This window comes from Camelus bactrianus, chromosome 2 (assembly GCF_048773025.1).
Source record: "Camelus bactrianus isolate YW-2024 breed Bactrian camel chromosome 2, ASM4877302v1, whole genome shotgun sequence".
NCBI classification, from domain to species: Eukaryota; Metazoa; Chordata; class Mammalia; order Artiodactyla; family Camelidae; genus Camelus; species Camelus bactrianus.
In genome coordinates, this window is record NC_133540.1 from 114666635 (window position 1) to 114692820 (window position 26186).

Genomic DNA, 26186 nt, shown 5'->3' on the forward strand with positions numbered 1-26186 from the left:
TGACTGACAGACCCTAGAGACAAGGAAGGCTGGGCAAGTGAGCTTAAACTTCTACAGTTGGATGAGTCATGAGGACATAACATAGGATATTCCACAAACATGTGAAAATCGTTCCAAACCTGGGGATTCAGTAATCACAACAGTTTACCATCAAAATTGTTCCAAATTCATGCTCCAGTCTATATATAGGTAGAAAAGGAGAAACCAGGAAAGAGTACAAAGGATGCTTCAAATGAGCTGTAAAGTTTAATTTCTTATAAGAAATGTCTGAACGCAAGAGAACAAACAAAAAGCCACATGAAAACAATAAATAAATGAAATGAACAAAACAGAGACATTGACTACCAATGAAGCCCTGCCTCTTAACAAAGAATCCAGATCTAGTGTAAAACTGTGGATTTGAATTTTATATTACAATGGCTTAATAATAAAACTAATTTCTATTTTTATAAAAATTTAGAGAAAACCACAAACTATTTCTCACAGTTCTTCAAGTAATTGATAATGTCATGTACATAGAAATCCTAAAACTACTCCTAAAAATCATTTGGATCTAAGAAAAGAAAGGGTCTTTGGAGATAGATGCCCTGAGGATTTTAAGGTAGATTCTCCCCTTACCTCTTGCTGACAGGTCTCTGACTTTTCCAAAATTTTTCCAGGTTGAAGAGTAGGTGATATGGGGGGGTGGGGAGGACTTTTGTTGTGAAACAAGAAGACAGTAAGTCAAATATTAATAATGTTAGATCATGATTACTAAGGCAGATACTGGTAGATGCCTACCCAATATTCATTTGCTCTTTTTTCATTGACAGAAACTGATTACTGTTTGGGATGGCTAAGTGCACAGCTTGAAAAAGACTGTTTCCCTTGCAGTTAGGGCTGGTCTTGTGACACAGTCTCACCCTATGAGAAAGAGGTAGAAGGAAGTTTTTATTCTTCAGGCCCTCCTCAAGGTGAAGTGGGGGCAGCACAGCAGAACGGCTCTGGCTTCTTGTTTCGGAGTTAAATCATTTTCTCACTCAAAGCTTGGAGATTTGAAGGAAACTGATGGGAGGAGAGGGTATACTCAGTGGTAGCATGCACAAGGTCCTGGGTGCAATTCCCAGTACCTCCATTAAAAAATAAAAGAAATAAACCTAATTACCTCCCCCCAATAAAAATTTTTAAAAATTAAAAAAAAAAAAGAAACTGATGGGTAAGAGATAAGAGAAGCAGCAAATATGCAGACATAAACTCTAGAGTCCTATGCTATCTATATGAATAGGAACTAGTGTTAATGAGTAACAGTTAGAAATCATAAGGTTCTTGCTATACTATTTTCATTAAGTGAAATCCTACTTGATTCTCAAGTGCTAAGATAATGTACTTTTCTCAGTTAAGAACATCAATCCCACATTCCCAGCATTTGTTCAATAAGCAGACATCAAAAAATGAAGAGAACAGTGCTCCATATATTTTTGCATCTCCTTTATGATAAATATTGGCAACAACCATTCAATATCTGCAAACAGTAATGGATTGGGAAATTTGCCAGCAGTCCTCAGTATCAGTTGTGGCTTTAATCTGGTTTAAACCACGAGTTATTTTTCAGGTTGCAGCAGCCTGTAAATTATTGCTCCATTAAAGTTGTAAAGTTAAGCCTACGAACATACTTTTACAACCAATAAATATGCTGTCTTGTGCATCATTTAGGACATTACTAGAAGCATTTTGTATTGATATAGTAGCAAGATATTTCACTGGTACATCTAACATTTTTGCAAATTGTTTAAAAACAAAGGAACATGCTCTCTCTTGCTGGAATGCACTGCATTATAGTATTTTGTAAGTTGTTTTCTCTTCAAATACACTCAGTATTATAACAGAATAAAAATTGTTCTTTTCTTAGCTAAATTTGAGTAACTCTAGTGCCATGGCATGTGTTCTGTTCCAGTGTTATTTTTACATGCTGCTTATTAGCTGCATTAAAGTTTTACTTGATTTTTTTCAGAAAATATATTTTGATGATAAAAACTTTATCAAAATATAGATGAACTATGAAATTTTAATATATGAGTATTCTTTCTCTACATTAATGTTCCATTTATATTTATAAATATGCAGTTAAATTTACAGACGGTTCTTAGCAATGGCATTTTTATCGCTTCCTAAGAAGTAGAAAACATAAAATAGTGACTGCTGAAAAGTTGCATATTGTGGCGAAGGTACAGTAGAACTGTATTTTATTATTCTAGGATCTAAATTTGAAAGCAAGGCTTTGGAGTATATATAAAAGTACCATGAAGCTCATTTTCTATTATTATATTTTTGAAAACAAATTCCCCATACATTTATTAGGTTAGGCTTGTTTGCCATTCAAAATCTTTCTACTTGTTTGTTTAATTGATAAATCAACTTCTAAGAGAGGTGTGCCAAAATCTACTACAGTGATAAATGTGTCAGTTCTCCTTGAAGTTCTGTTAATATTTATCTTATATACTTTAATATTTTATAATAGGCTCAAAAAATATAAAATTGTTATATTTTCTAATGCATTTAACATCTTTGTACTAATATTTTCTTTAATTCTAACTTACTGATACAAATATAGTTACACTAGCTTTTTCTTAACCTTTTGCCTGCAATACTGTTTTAAATTACATATTTTTAATGTTTCTGTGAGTGTACCTTTGCTAAGTTTTTCTTATTAGCATTGTCTACCTATATTAAAGCTGACTAAAAAAGAAATTGAAAATATGAATATATCTAATATCTATATCTAAAGCCCCATATCTAATTGAAATTGCTAACAAAACTTTCTTATAAAGAAAACTCCAGGCCATGATGGTTTCACAGATAAATTCTATCAAAAGTTTCAGGAACAAGTAATATCAATCTTATAAAAAGTCTTTCAGAAAATTCAGAAGGACAAAATCTTTTCTAATTTATTTTATAAAGCCCACATGATGATAGCCATACCTGATATTACAAAGCCAGGTATTTCTTGACATTACAAGAAAATTACAAATCAGTGTTGCTCAACCACATAGATACAAAAATGCTCAATAACCTATATGAAAGAATAAATATATCATGAACAGGTGGGATTTATCACAGAAATGCAAAATTCTTTTAATACTCATAAATCAAACAATGTAATTTACCATCTCAATATAATTTGCATCTGAATAGATACAAGCAAGTTATTTGACATAATTCTACATCCTTTTATGATCAAATATCTCAGCTAACCAGAAACTGATGAGATCTTTCCGATGTATTAAAGGACATTTGTTATGGACTGAATTGTGTTTTCGCCCAAATTCACGTATTGAAGTCCACGCTCCAAATGTGACTGTATTTGGAGAAAGTGCCATTAGGAGGTAATTAAGGCTAGATGAGGTCATAGGGTGGGGCCTTAATCAGTTAGGATTGTTGGCCTTATAAGACCAGGAAGAGACCTCTCTCTTTCTCCCTCTCTGCACAGAGGAACGGCTGTGTGAGGACACAGTGAGAAAGTGCCAGCTGCAAGCCGAGAAAGGGCTTCACCAGGAACCAACCCTGCTGGCATCTTGATCTTGGACTTCGAGCCTCCACAACTGTGAGTTAAAAAAGATCTGCTATTTAAGCCACCCAGTCTGTGGTACTTTGTTACAGAGACCAAGTCCACATATATAGCATCTATAAACGTCTATGGTAACCTCATCCTAAATAGTGATGTACTGAATATGTTTCCTCTAAAAAAAAAAAAAGACAGAGATGTTAATTCTTACCATTTTGGTTCAACATGAGATTGGAAGACCCAGCTGGTACAATAAGGAAAGGAAAAAAAAATGTTGAGGATTGTCTTTATTCATGGACAGTATGAGAGTCTGTATAGAATATTCTAAGTAATCCACTACAATACTGGAACTAAATTTCTAGAACTAATCAGTGAACTTAGCAAGACTATAGGATACAAAATCAATATACAAAATTCAGTTTTATTTTTATTATAGCAACAGTTGGAAAAAAGAAACATAAACAAACAGTAAAATTTACAATAGCATCCAAAACTTCCACACTGCAAAAATACAAGCTATTGTTGAAATCAAAGTTCTAAATAATTGGAGATATATATATATATATCTTATAGATTATAGAAGTCTCAATATTGTTATCATTTCTCCTCAAATTGATCTATAGATTTTAAAAATCCAGTCAAAATCCTGGAAAAATTTTTAATAAAAATGAATAAATTAATTATAAAATAAATGGGAATGTAAAGATCTAGAATACCTAAACACTTTTGATAAAAATAATAAAATCTGAGGATTTATCATACCTGACTTTAAGACTTACCAGGCTACATTAATCAAGACAGTGTGGAATTTGTGTAACAACAAATGTCATTAAATCTGAATAGAGAGCCCAGAAATAGAGCCACATGTATGCAATTTAGTTGATTTTTGACAGTCACTGTACTAATTAAAGATAAAAGTATAAACTTTTCAAGAAATTGTACTACCAAAACTGGATTAGCACACAAAACAATATTAACTTCATGCCAAAGCTCACAAAACATTAAAATTAATTTCCAAAGGATCATAGACCTACATGTAAAAGCTAAAACTGTAAAATGTATGGATAAACACAGAGAAAATCCTTGTAATCATGGGATAAACTAAGGTTTCTTGGACAGCACAAAAAAGCCAAGCCACAGATACAGAAAACAAACTTACGGTTAGCAGGGGAAGAGAGTAGGGAGGAATATATTGGGAGTTTAGGATTTGCAGATGCTAACTACTATCTATAAAACAGATAAACAGCAAGGTCTTACTGTACAGCACAGAGAACTATATTCAGTACTTTGTAATAGCATATAATGAAAAAGAATATGGAAAGGAATGTGTATATATATGTATAAATGAATCACTATGCTGTACACGAGAAATTAACACAACATTGTAGATCAACTATACTTCAACAAAAAACAAAACAAAAAATACTAACCTAGCAGAAAGATAAAAATGTGTAGGTGGACTTCCCGTTTGTAGAGACCTAATCTGCGTTACCTATTTTTCTGCAATGCACATGGTTGAAATGTTTACCTCAAATGGGGAAACTTGAAGGAAATAAACTCTGTGTCTGCCTGATCCTGGACCCGGGTCCTGTGGTCCTACAACCTTTGCTTGCTGCTCTGTGCGTCTGTTCCCCTTCATATGCATTGAGACACTGTTTTGAATTTATACAGTGCTAATTCTTCTGATTTCAGTGTTTGATGTGAAAGGGGAATGACAAAGTATGTGCTCACAAAACCACCTTAATTGGAAGTTTCAGCAGTCTTTTTAGACAAATTACTTGACAAAGTCCTAAGTGAGAAAGGAAGAAGGCACATTCTCTTCTGTGGATAAAAGCACGAAAGCCACTTGGAGCACAAAGTTGTGGGTCCTGGGAGAGCCACAGGGCAGAGATGTGAGCGTGCGTGCTGGGTTGCTTCAAAGTAACCAGATCAAGGGGGTCATAAGGTGGAAACAACACACATTTGTCAATTTCATAATTTAGTCCAAGGCTACCTTTCAGTTGTTCAGGGCTCTTTGCACTGCTCTGCAGTTTGGACCACATCCCCATCAACTGCTGCAGCTTTGAATCCAGAATGACAGCACAGATTATAAAATGAAGGAAAGCAATAACAACCATCCAAAACTAGCTGATTAGTAAATAGCACTTTATCCAAAACCTTTTTAGTTACTCAAACATTAATACTGTTAAGTTTAAAATGTTTGACTTCAGCCCAAAAGTAGAATTTTTTTCAATGCCATAAGGGTAATCAGTTGAATAATTTTTGAAAGAAGAAAAACATGAAAAATATACACTTCCTCCTGCTTCAAAGTTGGCATGCTGTTTCTGCATGCCAGCAGTGGAAAGAAAAAAGTCCCTAAGCTTTCCGTGATCATAGGGTTTGGAGAAGAATACTTCTAAACAACCACGTTTCTGAAGTAGGCTAAAAATATTTCCACTTACATGCTATTAGATTTACATATCTTGGGGGAGACAAGTGTTACCAAATCACAAACCCATGCCTTTGTGTTTTGCAAAAAGCAGGTAATGACCACATTTTCTACTTGGAAGGTCCAGGAGTAAATTACTCATTTGTTCCCCTTATCATTTTTATTCAAGCTAAAAATAATGATTAAAATAAGCTAGTAAAGCAAACCTGAAGGAAAATCTTGGAAGGGAACAGCTCTGCTGATGTGGTAGAGGATGCTCTAGAGTGCTCACATCTGTGTCTGAGTAGTGTAAATGTTTTTGTTACTGACATGGGTGCTTCAGTACTATTTCTGGGATATCTCTGTATAAATCTTGGTGTGAGTATTGGATACCTGAAGAAACAGGCTCAAAAATTTGTATCTGAACATCAACAAGACGTGATTTTAGTACCCTCGTCCGTATGGGTCTCTATGAATATTGTTATTGTACTAAATATTCTTTTAATTTGTCTTAACGTTTGTATGGCAGGGTGTATTTGTTTCCTATTGATGTACTAATAAATTATCCCAAACCTAGTGACTTAAAAAAAAACCTCACACATTATTCTACATTTCTGGATGTCAGAAGTCTAGAATGGGTTGCCAGGGCTCTGTGTTCCTTCTGGAAGCATTAGGGAGGAATCATTTTTCTTGCCTTCTCCAACTTCTAGGAACTGCTCACAAATATATCCTTAGCTTGTGTCCCAACCTCTGCTTTTTCCTCATATTTCCTTCTTTATTAATCTGACCCTACTTCATCCCTCTTGTAAGAACCCTTGTTAATGACAATTACATTCAGCTGAACAATTTAATGGGCAGAATAATCTTCTCATGTCCAGATTTTTAACTTAATCACATCTGCAATGTCCTTTTGGCCATGTAATGTGACATCTTCGCAGGTTCTGGCAATTAGGATATGAACGTATTTGGGTGGTGCATTATTCTGTCTGCATGCAGAGGATTCAGTATTAGAGTATCTGTGATTACGTTTTAAAAAAATGTAAAATATGTATTTAAAAAAAAAACAAATGCAGTATGGATATAAATCAACAAAATGAAGAAAATTAAATAAACTTAAAATTTCACCTTCTGGAGTTAGCTACCATTGATATATCTTATACATCTTCTCAGATTATTTATTGCTCACACATATTATTTTATAAAAATTGAGAAGTATTGAATATTTATTGTAACTGCTTTTTTTGACACAACAGTATTATTAGGAATATCTTTCATTCTAATAAATATTTGCCTTTAGCATTTTTACCAGTCAAATATGGTTCCTTTGTGTATCTCTGTACTTATTAGCTCAGTGGTTTAATGCTGAAATGTTTATTGACACACACACCATTTTCTTAGGCTAAATATCTTAACAGAGAATTGCTATGCCAAGGTAGGGCATTTTACTTAAAAACTTATTTTTAATATGCCCAATCAAATTGTTACTCACTTGCTGTACTCAAAGTATACTTACGTTCTCAAAAATTCCTGTATATTCATAATGTAATTTCATTTCATCTTTGCCAATTTGGTGGAAGAAAATTGTATCTGACTGGTTTTAACCTGGTCAAATCATGACAACAGCTGCTGGCAGGTCAAAATATCAAGAAGTTTCTAACTGGGACTTGGATGTAAATTGTGCAATTCCCACCAATAGAAGAGAGGAAATGAAAAATTCTATCTATTGATTCTTTAATTTGTGCCTTCATTCATTCATTTATATTTTAGTCTTTACAGATTCCTTGTCACTATTAAGAGATAGAGGAAAAAGCAATGAACAAGATTGTCAAAATCTTGAAATCCCCCTGAGTTAGGAATGAGGGACCTGAAATGACATCTGTGTGGCTGGAGTGTATTGCCTTTAACTGGTTCGCACTGGAGGTCAGCAGGGCTCGGTTTGAAACCCTGCAGGCCATTGTTTAAAAAAATTGGGTTTTTTTCTTACTGCAGTGAGAAGCCACTGTGTGATTCTAAATGGTGAAGTGTATAATGTAATTTATGATTAAAGCAGCTTCCCTTGGTTGATATGTAGAAAATAGCTTGCTGTGTTTCAAGACAGGAAACAAGACTGGTTTGGAATGTATTTCGAAGTGCTGCTGGCCTGGTTTAGGTGGCCACAGTCGAGATGCCTGGGTGGACTAGGGATACATCTTGGATCTCTGCTGGTAGTCCTCTCTAGGCTATGGGTGCTGTACTAAGGAACTGAAATAGGGTTCTATTGTTTCTTCATCCTCTCCATCCCTCCATCCCCATGCTGAAACCTGTCTTCAGTACTCACCTGATGCTCATATGAATGAAATAGAAACAGCTATGCTTTGGTCCAGTAGCAGTCACTGAAGGCTCTTAATGTGAGTTATGACCAAATAATTAAAACTGAATAATAAAGGTAACTCTGTCCTATGAGACATTTTTAAGAAATCAGTCTTCGTGTGTGTGTGTGTGTGTGTGTGTGTGTTTCTATTTTGGCTTGCTTGCTATGGATGCCTGAAATAACCAACAGTTTTTTCCTTCATACTGAGGCTTTGTTTACAGAATGCCACGATATAAACACACAAATAACTTATCTGGAAGTAATAACCCGTTAGCAGTCTCTAATACTTTAGCACAAATAAGATTATAAAAATGACTGAATTTCAAGTTGAGTGGATACTTAAAAGATCTTCTAATGTGGTGATTTGGGCTAAGATTTCCAGAAGCAGCCCTAAGAAGAGGATTCATGTGAAAGTAAAAAAAAAAAAGTTTATGAGGATGTTTTCCCAGGAAAAAGACTAGGGGAGTGAGAGGGAGAAGGGAAGGAAACCAAGCAAGGCTGCAGTACCAGGCCACGGCGCACAGAGACAACACCGCAGTGAAGCTCACACCGATAGCTGTCCCACATGGGAACAAGAGAGCCGAGTATTAAGCTCCCTGTCCTTCACAGCTGTCAATTGTGAGTTAAGAACTGAGACCGGGAGCCATGAATCCCTGTGTCTGCAGGTTGAGTGGGCTCTCTCATCAGCCTGAGAGGAGCCCACTGAGGAAGACCCACAAATACAGGCCGTTGAGAAAAAGAAAAAAAAAAAAAAAAAAGCACTGTGCCAGGAACTGTGTGCACTCACATGGCCAAAGGATCTCAAGCACTGACAGCATCTGGGTACTGGGGTCCAGAATGGTAAAGGTCCAGGGGTTTTGCAGGTATCATCAAAGACCACAATCAGTTAATTCTAACTTAATCAAAAGAGAGATCATTCTGGGTGGACCTGATCCAATCAGACAAGCCCTTTAAAGGAGACTTGAAGCAGCAGCAGACACTAGCCTATTGGTCTGAAGAACAAATTACTATGTTGTGAGGGGCAGATGGCAAGGAACTGTGGGCAGCTTCTAGTAGCTGAGGGCCTCACTCCTACAACTGCAAGGAGCTGAATTCAGCCAACTACCAGGGAGCCTGGAAAAAGCTCCACTAGTAGCTTGGCACCCAGAGCCCCAGATGAGATCATACCTCCTCCACCAACCTTGAGACCCTGTGCAGAGGGCGCCCCAGTGTGCTGTAGCCAGAACCCTGACCCTTGGGATCTGTGAGATAGTAGATGTGAGCATCTGTTCTGATAATCTACATGCCTTAAAAGCAGTATTTGGTTATAATTATCTCCATAACACTCAATCATATGACCAATCTCATTTCTCAGTTCTTCAGCTTCAGTATTCAAGTAGTCTGCTGTGAAAATGGTCCCCAAGTTAGGTGCTTTTCACTTCTCTGGTTTTTGCTCCTCTTTTTGATTTTCATCTATCGTCAAAGGGTAGAATGATTTAGGCCATTTTCCTCCACTTTTTTATTTTCTTTCTTCACTCCAACTGCTTATCTGGGTGCTGTTTAAAGCATCGCTTTAGCGTTTAGGCTGGGAACTGCATGCTTCTCATTTATGAGCTTACAATTAATCCTGTATTTCAGAGGATCCAGAGGGGTACATCAGACAGCACTTCCCCTGCACTCTAGTGAATCCCAGCCTTTTCCCAAGAGGGGGAGAGGTTAAAGGGGCTTGTGGATGTCTATTTTCCTTGCTTTAGGTTGAGTATATATCACCCAGCAGGAGTCTAGGTCACGGTAAAGACTCTTGCATCAAAGGGCTCTTTTATTGATGGATTGTCCTTTATTTCTCCTGCCTTGTATTTGCTCAGCTGCTCTAAGTCATGTTCCCGGATGAATAATTCCTGCCTCTTCTTGAACTCAATTCCCTTCATTCTTTCCTCACAGTTAGGAAGTGATTGAGAAAAAAATGAAATCCATTTACTTTTACTCCTCCTTCCTTTTGCTTTGTTTTCGCTCTGCGATTTTTTGTGCCCTTCTCTTGCTCCTCTGTTTTGTTGTTGTTGTTGTTGTTCCCCTCCTTTAATCTTTAAGTAAGAGTTGTTGGACTCTCTACTCCCATGTGTGCTGTTCTCCTGACAGGGGAGAGGCATATAGAGTCATGAGATACCACTTGATTTAATTCTAAATTGTATGGTTTCTGGTGCTTGTATTTCAGAGTATATTGTATTTTATTACTTTGCTTTTTATTACCCATATGTATATTTCCTTCTTAGTTGGTTTTTTTCCTTTGTTTGCTTATTTGTTTATTTCTGTTGGTCTCATTTGGGGAGTAGAACAAATATCCATTCATTCCAACTTCAGTGGATACCTCATGTAGAATATGCACTGGAAAACCCTGGGCAAGGGAAGTCAGTATGAGGACAGTAACACTCCTGAGAAACAGATGCTGGGAAAAGATTAGAAATTACTCAATTATACTTTTGTAATGAGCTCCTAAGATATGTTTTATCATTTTTGTCCCTTTTCCTATAGCCAATTGGAAAAACATTGGAATACATTCTGAATCAAACCTCCATCCCTCATCCCCACCTAATAATAAAAAAAAAAAGGCAGAGGCAAGTGGGATCTGTTTGGATACTCGTGTACTTGTGCTAAGGGGCCCAATGTTGTTTGAACACATATTTGCATCATGCTAGCTACTGTGCTAGGTACTTTGCTTATGCAATGGGAATCTTAAGCCTAGAATAATCCTTTTTGGTTAAACATGATTATCCTTGGATACATTATGCATGAAAGACATAACAAACTATGGTGCAAAATGACCTAGTTTGAATGGTTGGGAGGACACATGCTAGCTTTGGCTCTGGATGAATCAGTTTTTAATGCAGAGCATATTAGAGGTGATATGATTTTCAGAGTTTAAAATCACAATACTCATGTTCTCCAACTGATGACTGATGCCCCTTTTTTAAAAGATATAAAATTACTGTGATGGATTTGAGAATTCATATTTATTTTTTGTTAATCTGTTCATTGTTTCATTTCCTAAACTCAGTAGAATACAAACTTCGTTATCATGTATAGTGCAGGACACATAGGATTACACTTAAACTAATTAACAATTAATTGTTGTGTAATGAAAAGAATGCTCTTGTACCAAGATGTCTGCAAATGCAACACAAAATATCTCCTTGCACTTAAGTATGATATAGATATAAAATTTTAATGAAAATTTATGGTGTGATAGGCATCATGGGAAATAGTGGGGGTCTAGTAATGAACAAAAATTTGTGTGGACCATGTGTCATTGATTTAAATAAACACAGACATAAATGTGAACTAGTAACTGTGGCAAATACTAAGCAGGACTCCCCATTTCTCAGTTAACAAACATTTTCTGAATACTCTGTATTTGCCTATTTGCTTATCATTTTCCCCTGTTGCCTCTCCCAACTATATGCAATGAGAGTTAGTCTATTTTATTTGCTGCTAAATATATTCGTACATATAGGCCAGTTTCTGGCACATAGTAGTTGGTTAATAATATGTATTAAATGAATAAGTGAGAGAAAATAAATTGATAAATTTGAGATATTCAAGGCAATTAGTAAGAACAGCTCTGAGATAACTGGCTTGTGTTTTCTGAAAAATGGATAGGCATTATTTAGATGAAAAGAGATGGTACAAAAGGGAAATGTTATATGAAAGCCCTGTGTTAGAATTAAACATAGTAAATACAAAGTAAAGAAGGCTCATGGTGACAGGAAGGAGGAGAGAAAGCTTGGCACTGGAGAGGCAGGGAGGTGTGGAGAGCTCTTTCCGGATACCTTTGTAGATCATGCTAATGAAAATTATCTTTCTTCTTATAGTATTACAAAAAAATCACTGAATAAGTATAAGCAGTGGGGGTGAACTAATCAGATTTATACTTTAAAGCAATCTCTGTTGCTAATTATTCATAGCAAAAGTGGCAGAAACTGTCATAAAGAAAGTATAGTTGAAGAAGAGAGGACCTGGGGTAAAGCTTAGATAATTTTATTGTTTAACGTCTATTAAAGGAACATGTGGTATGAAGGAGTCAGAAGGAAAACCCAGCAAGATAGGAGAAAACAGGAGTGTGGCAGAATATTGGAAGGCAGGCCATATAAGGATTATAAGTCCATAGAGTATTCAACGCTGTTGAAAGGGAAGTTGGATTGTAGAAGAATTAATCTACTATGCCCTAGTTATAAAGATATGGAGATTATTGTTGATTTGAGCTATTTTTGTTGAAGTTAAATGACTATTAAACACACATGCACACACAACACATACACTAAAATAAATCTTAATGCCAGTATATAAGTACAATAATACGTAACTAAGTCCAGAAGGAAGTAAGACAACTGCCAGGAGCCACATTTCGGAGGGACTTGAGAAGCTTAAAACTTTCAAGGTGAACCTGAATTAATGATGGAGTTTGTGAGAAAATTTCTTTTCTTTGAACTTAAAACTTTGGACTTTAATAGCAAGGCTCGTTATAGAAGATAAGGCTTTGGATATATACAAAGTGGAGAGTTGGAACTGAGATCCTGTAATAAAGGCCAGACTTTCAAGTGACTACACCAGTGAAGACAAAACAAACAAAAATCCTGCTCTCCAGAAAAGAGAGACAACAAGGTATTTTGCCCTGTTACTCTCTGATCTTGTTGGAAAAATAAACTCTGTACTGAGAATCAATAACCAGAGTTCTGCTCTCGTTTATATGAGGAGTTTGAATATTTACTTCTTTTGGAGTCTGCAAAATCTCTGGCCAAGAAGTTCTACTTAATATGATCACAAGCACTTTGGGACAATACACAGCATCAGTGCCAATCCTTTTTGGAAAGAAACAACTTGAATAAGTCTCTCAGAATTCTTACAAATTATGCTTACTCAAATACTAGCTCGTAATTCCAAAGAGTACATCACGCATGAGGACACAGGCCACCGTGAAATAGAGCAAAACAATAAACAGCAATTTTAAACCCTCAAAGACAAAAGATATTGGAATGGTTAGGTAGAGACTGTAAAATAATTATATATATAATGTTTAGGGAAGTAAAAGAGGACATTATTAATGTGAGAAAGGAACAATAGAAAAGCAAGAGTAAACAGGCAAGTTTCGAAAAGAACAAAATAAACCTTATAAAACACAAAGTAGAAATAATTCAATTAAAAACTCAAGGAAAGGGTCAAAATTATATTGTAACTAGCTCGAGAGAATGGCTTGTCTGAAATTGATAAATAATGAAATGCATGAAGAAAAAGAGAATGAAAGAACAGTAGTTATATAGATGGTAGATAAAGGAAAGATTGATATATTTAATTGGAATCCCAAAGGAAGAAACTCAGAAGATTTTGGATAATCAATATTTAAAGGGATAATTTATTAGACTTTTCTAGAATATGAAAGAAATGCTCAGATTTAGGAAACACAGTAAAATAAACTTGATAAACAAACAATCCACATTTAAGCAAATATTGGTAAAGTTTTAAGTTTCCAAAGATAAAGAGAAGATCTTAAAAGCATCCAAAGTGAAACAAAAATTATGCATAAAGAAAAAGCAATGACACCAACAGCAGAATTCTTTTGAGCACCAAATGAATTTAGAAAATTGTATAGAAAGTAGAAAAAAAGAGTTAATTTAAATAAGCTTCAAAGTATGATTTTTTAGGTAGGGAAACCATCATTTACAAACAAGAGTAGGATATAGTCATTTTTTTAGATAAGTTGTAGAAAGTTTATCAGTAATACATTCTCACTAGAAGAACTTCTAAATGATGTATTTTAGGAACAAATAAATTGAATACAGAAAAAAGACTTCAGTCTAGAAATATATGATAAACAAAATAAAATGGTAAACATACAGAAATAAAAACTAAAACAGAAATGTTGAAACAAAGGGATAATATTCTTAGATTATTTTGAGGATTAAAAAGATAATAGTTCTAAGGTATTTCATGTCATACTATGAACATGGTTAACATTTTATAATTGTTAAATAAGTCAAAATAAAGGAGACTTTCACTAATACAGAACTGAAATATTTGACAAAGAACACATGTTTAGCTGTGTTGGGTACTTTGTGATCATAGTTAAAACATACTGAAATTTTGTTTGTTTGGGGGAGACGTATATTCTCTTCCTTTATGATTTATTTAGTGTATTAAATTTAAATTTAACCATTAAAATATACAATTAAATCATTTGATATCAAAATGCATGTGAAATAAATGGAAAAATATCAATTTAAAATATTAAGATTAAATATCAATTTGAGAAAAATATAAATTAGTAGTACTAAAAAGCATAGAATGTGTTGAAAAACACTGGTAGGGATTATCAGATTTTATTTTAAAAAAATTAATCTATATGTAATTCATAAGAGATTCATACAAAGCATAAGGACCAAGGGAGGTTGAAATAAAAAGCATAGAAATACCAACTAAGATAAAACTGTTAAAGTTCTTATCATATCAGACAAAATAGACCTTAAAGCAAAAATCATTATTTAGGATAAAAGCTTTCAGTTAATATGAGGAATATAGAGAAATTTTACACTTTTTTGCACATAGTAACATAACCAAAGATGTACTATAAAGAAAAAAAATTAACAGATGGCAGGCGGAACATCATAAATTTACTATCATGCAGGGAGATGTCATTCACCTTGCTATTATGAGATCCAAAACCTAAACCTAAACTTAGTAAAGATATGGAAGATTTGAACAATAGAGTTAATAAGCTTGTTCTCATGAATGTACATTGAACTCCGAATCCCAAAATTAAAGACCAAATCATTTTTTTCAAGCACACAAAAGATATACATAAAATTGACTTTGAAATAAACTGTAGTGCAAATCTAATCAAACTCCAAATAATTGATAACAAGCAAATTATATAAAATTACTATGGTGCTATCAAATTAAAAATAAATATAATGAAAAGATAATCTAAAATATATTTGGAAATTAGATATTGTACTTCTAAATAATAGTCAAAGAAGAAAATACAACATGTTTAAATATGAATGAAAAAATAATGAAAGTATTCCATATTCAAATTGAGCTAAATGCTTGTTTATGAAAAAAAGAAAGGCTAAAACTCAATGAGGTAAGCGTTCATCTTAAAACTTAAAGAAAAATAGGAAAATGAACCCAAAGAAAACAAAAGGAAGGATAAAGATACTTGCCTGCCAACATTCATTCAAGAAGACACAAAAAAATTAATCATTCAGTAATCATTTTAAAGTTTTGTGGGGGAGGGTATAGCTCAAGTGGTGGAGCACATGCTTAGCATCCATGAGTTCCTGGGTTCAATCCCCAGTACCTCCTCTAAAAATAAATAAATAAATAAGCCTAATTACCTCTCCCCCCCAAATAAAAACCAAAAACAAACAAAAAAGTTTTGAATCTGCTCGGTAAATAGCACCAATTCCAAATGATTTTAGGAGGAAGTTATACAAAATATTTAAATTATGGATAACTCTTCCTCTAAAGACTTAAAGAAAAGTCTTTAGACAAATTTAGCAGTATTGTATTTTAAATGAAAGGAAAAAAGCCATATTAAAGTGGCTTGAAGAATGAATGAAGAATGTAGAAATGAATAAAATAAATATTAACAAAACTGCCTGAGGAAGGGAAGAAAGAGAAAGAAGTAGCTTGAGGTAGGGTTTGAAGGAGGATTTTTTTTTATGCTAGGAGACACTTGACCACATTGAAAAGCTGTAGGAGATTACTGTCATAAAAAAAGAAGGAAATCTTGTCATTTGTGACAACATGGATGGATCTTAATGGCATTATTCTAAGTAAAATTAGTCAGACAGAAAAAGACAAATACTCTGATCGCACTCATATGTGGAACCTAAAATAAAGAAACAACAACAACTAACTTCTAGATACAAAGAATAGATCAGTGGTTCCCAGAGGTGGGGGAATGAAGGTTGGGGGAAATGGGTGAAGTTGATCAAAGAGTACAAACTTCCGATCATAAAATCAGTGAGTCCTGGGGAAGTAATGTTCAGCTTTGTGACTATAGTTAGTAATACTATATTTTACATCTAAAATTTACTAAGAGTAGATCTTCAAAATTCTCATCATAAAGAAAAATATTTGTAACTGTGTGTAGTGATGAACATTAACTTTATTTATGGTGATTATTTTGCAATATATACAAATATCAAATTATTATGTTGTACACCTGAAACTAGTATATTGTTATATGTCAATTATACCTCAATTTAAAAAAAAAAAAAGAAAAACCATAGGAAAGCCTCAGTTGAGTGAGACTTTTATACAAAGGGGAGAAAGAAAAATTCTATTTATCTATGTTGCCAAATATTGTAATATTAGAAAATTGAGACTAGAATGGCATCTGAAACATAGTTGGAGACACTGTCCTTAAAACGAATATGTATATGTCTACTTGTAACTATGCAGGTGGAAGATAAATGGGAGTAGATCTACATAGGTTTTTATTTTTTCATATCAGCAAAATGAGGTATTTTCTGTTTGATGGCTTCTATTTTCTCCAGAAATTAGGATTTGAGGTCAGAAAGAGCGAGTGGAAGGAGAAGCCATGGAGAGTTGGAGGTTTGAGCATAGTTGAGAGTGAACGATTGTGAGACAGGTGGCAGAGTGAGCTATTTTTCACTTTCAAATAGGGGTCCTTGGTGGGGCTGAAGACACATTTGAAACAGGAGATTCAATCAACAGTGAACCTGCTTGCCCAGCTGTATTACTTTCTGGCTGGGCGTCCCTTGACATTTTGGTTTCTGAGGCAGAGGAAATCCGACTTTGGATGCATAGTTGTAATTAATAAAATACAGAGTCTTTAAAAGCTTTGCAAAGTAGTGTGTTGTTATTATGCATTTTACATTCAAATTCTGAGAGTATAAAGTTTAACTTGTGAGGTTCTGAGAACATTTTTACTTTATGAAAGGGTCCTCATATTCATCACAGACTACAACATTATCGTCTTCTGCATGTTCTCAGATCGTAGCCTTGTTTCACTTTTCTAATGCAGGGGAGAGCCTGATGAAGAGTCCTTCAAGTTAAAATCAAAACAAAGACCAAATTGCAAATGTCTGGTTGCTTGTAATTTACCAGCCTTTTAAGCTACTGGAGTTAAGTTACTGCATACATTTGATGCAGAAACCCATTATTCTAGAACAGATCCTTTAGTTAAACAATTGTAAATAGGTTCTAAACCATTGTTTTTAAAGAGTTAATCCAGGAAAGATATCTTAGTAAATATGAACTGGGTAATTTTGAGTAATAGTAATGATATTTTTAACATCTATTGAACATTATCTGCTAGGAAATTTATAATTAACATTATAATCACTTAATTCTCATAGCCACCCTATGAGAAAAATACTATTATTAACTTCATTTTACTCATAAAACTGAGGCACAGGGAGGTTAAGTATTCCCCAGATATCACCCAGCTTGTAAATGGCAGAGACAGAACAGAAACACAGGAATCTGGCTTTAGCACGTTAGCCCAGATTATAGTCTGAAGGGAGTAATATATTATTGTCAACTCACGTTAACTCTCGCTGGCTAGCAATAAAGACAAATAGGTTGGTAGCAGTAAAGCGAGAGAAAGAAAAGTTAATTTCTGCCTGGAAAAAAATAAGGCATTTTTGCCATATAGATGTCTGTTGGAGCTAAGGAGAAATATATCCAGTAGGAAGTATATTCACTGGGCTCTAAAAGCAAAGTCTGATCGTGCCAGCTCTATGTTTTTCTTTACTATCTTATATGTCCCCCTACTGCTTTCAAGGCTTTGAGAAAGAAAAAAATGAATGTGGTCCTGTATTATCTCTGCCTAAGAGAATTAAGGGGAAGAAGTTGTATTTACATTTTGGAGTGTCAAAAACTGAGAGCCTGACCATCACAGCAAAGTATAAGATGGCCAAGGTGGTCAGCACAGGTGTTTTGTGCAGCAGTCATCCAAAGCGCAGGTAATAAGAGACAACCTAGTTGGACTATGAATTGGCTTTAGGGACTCATACTTCAGCTACTTTGAATCTATTCAAGTGCCATCCGTATTTCTCTAGCAGAGTAAGGCACTCACTCCTTTAAAATCACCTTCCCCTATTCTATTATTCCATCCATTAGGCTGCTACTTCTCTTGTCTATCTGTCTGTTTATCTATCCACCCATCCAATCTATCATCTCCTGTTGGAATTTACACTCCCTAGAAAGCAGTACTATATTCCAGTTATCTTTATTTTCTCAGTATCTTGCAGAATACCAAATATGTAGTATATTGTTTATAAATATTTGGTGAATGCCTGACGATCCCACAAACTCAAAAGAATAACAATTTTATGGAACCCCAACTTCTTTCACCCTAAAAAATACTACTTGAACCCCTTGCTGGATGGAACTTCCATACTGGCAGTGGTACCTTTGCTTTCCACTTTCTTAAGCTCCCTTCTCTTGTAGCTGTTTGGCTGTGTGCGTACAATTCCCTCCTGACGTCTGAGAATGAGTCCACACTCACAGTGCTTTTTCTTTTTTTTATCCCATTCAGATGTATGACATAGCACAGGGAATGCTAGAAACCAAGGTGCAACCCAGCTTCAAATTCTTTACTTCTTGAAACCAGCTTCCTTTGTTCTGCGAGGCATGTTTCATTTGTTAATGTCCTCAGGTCTATTTTGCGGCATAAACATGAGCCTTCTCTCTAGGGTCTGGGGATTTCGCATTACTTTCCTCTTCACATCTTCAAGGACTAATTTAACTCCTGTATGCAATATTCCATGTTCAGTTTAATCTGCTGTGATCAATTATTTCTCAGAATTCCCTTAGTTCACTTCAACTACCATTTAAAAACATGTTTACCATACAGTGCCTTATACTATTAGTTAATTTTCACATGTAAAGGTGTCCTATCTTTCCAACATTTTTAGAATTTGCCTTAGGGTATAATAGTTAGCATAATAATGTGAATAAATGACTTAGTTTTGCTTAGCAGAATTCAGTAGGTGTTGAGGGAATAGTAATTCTTTCATTAATGGGTTATCCTCTTCATTCAAGATGCATTTTCCAATGGAAAATATTAATGATAAGATTATATAAAACATGTTAAATTTAAAATTGAATAGATCATTTCTCTTATATACAGAGTAATACATTGCATTTACAAGGTTTGCAATTTTATTTAGATTTTTAACTTCCTAAGGAAATATTTGATCATTTTGTGTCTAGTCAAGCACTCACAAAAAAGATTGTGGAAGGTTTTTAATGACAGTAATGCAGTTGTGATGAAATAATAAACATGTATATTTAGCTCTGTGACTGATAGTATTGATTGAATAGCAAATGGACTGCCCATATTATGTTTCAAATATAGACTTACATATTACAAGCCCAAATGTGCATGGAAAGAGTGTTCTGCATTGAAGGAATGGGCAGTGAACCAACTAACCCCAGACTCAACAAACTGTGATAGGAAAAGTGTATCACTCTGGCTGGGAAAAGAGAGAATCCCCGGCCATAATGCTCTCTCTTTGGTATAAAATGTGTACTAATAGGATGCATGGAGCTACTGACAGTTTCTGTGAAGAGTCTCTATCCTTTCAAATGCAAATATTTCAGACTCAGGCAGGTTCCCAGCACACAGATTTTAAAACCAAGTCATTTTTCACTGCGAAATAACATAATTGCACACTTGGGACATTATATATTTATACAGATAATGGGTATAATTCAAGCAGCTGCCTACTCAAGTTAATGGAAGTTCTGTCTATTGAGAAGGGAATGTAAAAAAAAAAAAAATATATATATATATATATATATGTACACACATATATGTGTCTATATTTATGCATTTGTATATAATTTTTCTTATTTTTTTCATCTAATCCCTAACTAGCCTTATTCATTTTTTTCCTATAACTTAAGCTCCTTGAGTCTGAACTTTACACTGTCACTATTTTGATACACATTAAAAAAATCATTCTTCTTAGGAGGTGGGAAAGATGGACAATTATGCATATGCATCTGAGACTGTAAATCTTATCTTTCCAATTAGGATGAACATTATCAGGGTTACAAAAGTTATGTATATGCCATAAAGAGAACACATTTTGGAGCAAAAACCTTATGCTTTAATCCTCATTCCACTGATTCCTTGATATTTGTCTTTGCACAGTTTATTTAACTCTTCTGAGGCCCAGTTTCCTCATCTCTCAAATGACACTTTTCTTGCTAAGGACTTATCACATGCTAGGTACTTGAAAAGTTCAGTTCCTTTAATTTTGTTATTTTCTCATGACATATTGTTTGGGAGTATTAAAAGTGCAATTCCTGATAAATAATGCAGAATTTATTTTCTATAAATTCACTGTGGAGTTATCCACAAAGAATCACCTGCCAGCCACACTCCCCTCAGAAGTACACAGTCAAAGTCATCTTTACTCTTTGCTTTAGAAGCAGCTCTGAGTCTATGGAGTCTTCTAAATATAGTCCATCAGGTCTGAGTAGATTGGTTTAGGACAATTGAATCTTTAAGCAAATCAGACACTCTTTTGCCTCCTTTTGAGGTTTTAGACTCCTGAGGGACTCCCTAAGAAATAGTCTCTCTCTTCCCCACCATGGTTCTGAGCAGTTTGAGGGAAAAAAAAAAAAGAGTGTCTATCTGAAAAAACACAAAACCAGTAATTTAAAAAGATACGTATACCCCAGTGCTGATAGCAGAATTATTTATAATAGGCAATTGAGGAAGCAACCTAAGTGTCCATCAACAGATGGATATATAAAGAAAATGTCAGACAGACAGACAGACAGACAGACACACACACACACACACACACACACACACACACACACACACACACAATGGAATATTACTCAGCCACAAAAAAGAATGAGATTTTGCCATTTGCAACAACATGGATAGACCTAGAGGCTATTATGCTTAGGGAAATAAATCAGAGAAAGACAAATACTGTATGTTATAACTTATATGTGGAATCTAAAACATAAAGCAAATGAATGAATATAGCAAAACAGAAACAGACTCATAGATACAGAGAATAAACTAATGGTACCAGTGGGGAGAGGGAATGGAGAGGGGCAACATAGGGGTAGGGGATTAAAAGGTATGAAAGTACTATATATAAAATAAGCTACAAGGATATATTATACAGCAAATGTAATATAGCTAATATTTCACAATAACTTTAAATGGAGTATAAGCTATAAAAATTTTGAATCACTATGTTTTACACTTGAAACTATTACGATAATGTAAATCAACCATACCTCAATAAAAATAATATATTGTAAACACCTTTCTATGTTAGAAGAGATAATAGATCAATCAATTAAAGAAAATAAAGTTTACCTATTTATTTCTGTAAATATAGAAAAGTTAAAAAATAATTAAAATCATTAATAATAATTCTTTACTAATATTTCCAATCTTTTGCTGTATAACTAGGTTCATACAGTATGCTAGTTTTACATCTGACTTTTTTCACTTAACACAGTATAAGCAAGTTTTATGGTAAAGATTCTTCAAATACATACTTATTCTCAAAACTTTAGAAAATACAGAAAAATGTAGAGAATACCCGAGAAAGCCACTGCAATTTTTTTTGTGGAGTATAATCTGTTTTAATATTTTGGTATACTTCTTTCCAGTTATTTACTATGTTTATTTGAATGAGTACCATTTATATTTTAAAAAATAAGTTTATATTGTATTTATATTTTGGTGCAACTTTTAAGAATTGATGTTAACTTAAGAATTTGTTGTATTATTAAACTTTCCTGAAAAGTGTATTTTTAAAATAAAAAAATAACATAACATAAAACAAAGGAGAGTGGTAAGGAGCCTTAAACATTACATTTGCTACTGGCAAGGCTAGGTAAGTGGATAAATCACTAGGGTAAGCGATAGATTGGCTTCCTATATGAGTGTCAGATTTAGGGAGACTTGCTCACTCAATTCTAGGCAAGACTGAGCTGCAGCAGCTTCTTACTGTGGGAGTGGGGGTGGGGGTGAGGAGACATTTGTTCCATATAGGAAGCAAAAGGCAAAAAAGCAGGTATTAAGTAGGGAGAGAAAGGCTAAGGGAAAAGAAATTCCTCCTCGTGAAAACCAGGGATGGAATAAGAGACATTGCCTTCCAACGGTAAGCTAATTATATTTTTACCCAGCGTAAGCTCTGATTCACACTCGGAGAGTTCAAGGTGTCTTCAAGTGTGAAAAAGACAAGCAATACAAATAATTTAACTTTTCTTTAGGAAGACTTTAGATTCTACACCACAATGTATGTTGTCAAATAAATGTTCAGAATAAAGTTCAGGGTGAATTCCTCCAGTGATTGAAGGGTTGCATGCAAAGAGAAATGATCAAAAGGAGTTTGAATATCACTTTTTGGTTACCTTTAGCAAACTTCTAAAAACTGTGTTAGGTGCTAGCATTATTTCAATGCCTAGAACAACCCTGCAGTCTAAAAGATCTAAATCCAATTTTGTAAGTGAGGAGAATGAGACACAGAGAGGTCAAGTAATCTAATATTTATTGGTAGTAAATAGTGCAACCAAGACGCATGATCTGGATAACTCCAAGTCTTGATCTTCTTTCACTGCACTTTGATGTTTCATTAATAATATATCGTTTAGAAATCTTGATGTAAGCAACAGAAACTGACTATTGTTATCTTAAGTAGAATGGAATGGAAGAGAAACAGTGACTTACAAAATTAATAACTGACTAGAGAGTTGGATTTGGAAATCTTGCAAGAATCAAAGCAGCTCCACAGAGTTAAGAAAAAACATCTTTTTTTCTTAACTTTTATCACAGGGAGCATGTCCAGGTGGACCAAGTCACTATTGCTGGAGACCCCCACCACTGGATGCCACTGCAGTTCTCACTAGCTGCCCTACCATTTCCTAGATGACAGTTCTTGAATACTACTACATCTTGGGAAAAATTACCTTTGCTAGGCTAAAAAGTTCCTTTCACCTGGGTCCGAGTGTAGCTACACTACAGAGTCTTGTTCATACTGTGGGAAAGAGAAGATATTCATATGGGAAAAATCAAAGATGTTCTCCAGCTTGAATTTAAAATGCTACTCACCAGGCATCAAGCTAACTGTGTTTTGTACCCTGGCAAAAGCCATCCCCCTTACATTGCAATTTCAGACCATATATTATCAATTTATCGATTCTGAAATCCTAATTTGGTGCCAGTCATACAATAGAAGCTATTCCACTTGGAAAATGACTTTCTTAAAAGCATTTTATGTGGTTAGAACAGTGATTTTCTTATAGAGTTTACTGGGGACTCAAATTTATGCCTTAAAATTCAAATGATTTGTCAACTATAAATTAACATCTTTCAAGTAAAACAGAACCATAATTCTAAAGCATTCAGAAGAAAAGCTGTAGATTAGATTCGGATAGTGCAGGAAAACAAAGGAAAGTTTAAAAGTAAGGTGCCCTATGAATCTCTGATATCAGTCAGGTCAGTCTCAAGTAGAAATTCTGAAAAATGATGAAAACCTGCCTTACAAATAGACACGTATTTTTAATGTTGGACCACATATTGATATTTTAAGTAGAAAATAACTTTCCCAATTAATACCTTCAATTTACAACTTGAAATTATCAGTTTTAGTTGAAACTTTTTTAAACAAAGTAAGTTTAGTAAAGTATGTATTTTTCTTTCTTTACTGAAGAAGAATATGTGTTTTATAATAAGTTGGTCATTCACGATGTCTGATATTTATTATAGATTATGTTTTATCATGTTACCTTTAGTCACATTTTAATTTCTTCACTCTCTTTAAGTTTAAAATAACAATTGGAACCTTCCATAATGTGAAAAACATTGTGAAGGAAATTGTTTGGAACAATCCTGTGCAAACAACAAAAATAGGAAGCAAAACAAGAGAGCTGGTATTATCTAGCTATCACCTGGCACCCAAAGAATTCTCAACAGCATACGAAAATGTAATTTTGATAAATAAGAGTTTATTAAGTATGAACGTTTTTAATGTCCAAAATGCTGAATAGAGTCTCCAGGTATTTAACATGCAGTATGAAATATGTGAATGATAATAATACTTCACATTTATGGATATTTTATTATTAGCTATACACCAAGTTGTTTGCATGTATTTAATTCATTAAGCTTACAGCTCTGTGAGGCAGTCCCCCCATTTTACAGCAAGGGCAACTGAGGCATGGGGAGGTTAAGTAACTGGCTCAAGTTTGTATTAATAATAAGATCTGGATGCAGTCAGTCTGTTCCAGAGCCCATGATCTTACCACCACACTAAGTTTCCTCTCAGACTTGGAGAAGACAGCATACTAACATTTTCATAAATTGATACGCAGTGAATAGACAATAAGCAATAGGTAGATTCACCAAGGTTGCCATTTTTTAAATGCTATTATAAGAACTTTATGATCATCACCATATTTTCATACATGTTAGCTTGTTGGATGAAGCAGAATTACGAGATGGACTGACCAAATTATGACTATGTAAAAGAAAGAAAGAAAAGAAAATGCATATTGCCTATCTAGCTCATTCAGTTAATAACAACCTGAACCGTAATAAAAAGTCACATGGTTTAAGCTGTTCCCAATTACCTACAAAACAGCCACTGCCTTCTGTTATGTAGATTCTCATGACACTTCATGTATTTGAAATTGAAATTGAATTGAAATGTGTTTTCAACCCCTTTTGGTTTTGCTAAAAAATATGCTAAGACAAGAAATGTCTGGGCAGGTTAAAAGATAATAGAACCTTAAAAAAAAGTTTTAGATGTACATCTCTGACCATATGAGTTCTATATCAAGGAGGAAACAGCCATTGTCTTCCAAAGTATTTGCTGATGTCACAGTGGGAAACAGATATCTTGTTAAAATGTATATAGGAGTTCTCTAAATAACGTTTACCTTCACTTTGAGCAATTTCTTATCAGGAAAAATGATTTCTATCTGTCTTGCAATTTCAGCATTTTCTGTTTGTTTGCTTTTGGCACTTATAAGTTTATCTGGATGAGACTTTCCTCCATGTAATATAGTTTATCATTCCCCTTCAACTGACCTGGTTTGGAGGTAACTAATAAAGATTAAAAAAAAAAAACAGAAAAAGAAAAAAATGAACTCTTTTGAGGAAGAAGGCTATCATTCTAACTTCTTCCTCCTTATGAAATGTTGGGCAGTGGGAGAGATCTGGTTCTTTGGCTGTTACCTTGTGTGGAACATGAGAGAAGAACCACGGGCTTTAGAAGGGCTACCTAAAGCTGCTGACTGCTGATTGTCTTCCTTTTCAGAGACATGGTCTGCCTCTCCTTGGGCATTCTGCCCTGACTGTGGCTGGTCTAAACTAAGGGCTTGGAAGTCCAGGATTAACTGGACTTTTATTAGCTGTATGTCTTTGGGAAATTTGCATACTGAGAAAATGTCTCTCTTGAGAACTTGTAAAATTCAGATATAATGGAAGTAAATCACCTGGCATTTAATAGGTGTTCAATAAGTGGAGCCACTGTGTAGTAGATACTGTGCTGCACGTCACAGACCCCCCTCAATGACTGAAGGAGTTCACTACTTTGGCAGTCTCCTATGCCAGCCCTCCCCACAACGGCACTTGGCTGAAGAGAATCGACACATCTAACTAAGGTCACATTTCTTCCAAGGGGCATATTGCATCTAATGTCTGAGTCACGGGAGGGTATAGCTACTCAAAGCCTTTATCCCAGCTTGGGCCATTCCAGCGTCTCCTGCAGGGTAAGTCGAGACCTTGCTGGACTGCATTACAGCCTGACCACCCAACCCTGCTCCCTTCACCTCTCCCCCAAGTAGTAATTCTGACAGTAGTCGTGCATGCTAATTATTCTCTCTCAGAACCTGCA

The 26186-nt window shown here is 34.7% G+C and overlaps 1 long non-coding RNA gene across 1 annotated transcript in view; it reads left to right on the forward strand.

The window, feature by feature from the left end:
- Nucleotides 1-3414: 3414 nt before the first annotated feature.
- LOC123619159 (uncharacterized) overlaps nt 3415-26186 on the forward strand; it is a 178078-nt gene continuing 155306 nt past the window's right edge. Inside the window, exon 1 of the long non-coding RNA XR_006727703.2 lies at nt 3415-3580. This is a non-coding gene — a long non-coding RNA (uncharacterized LOC123619159). The remainder of the gene's footprint in view (nt 3581-26186) is intronic.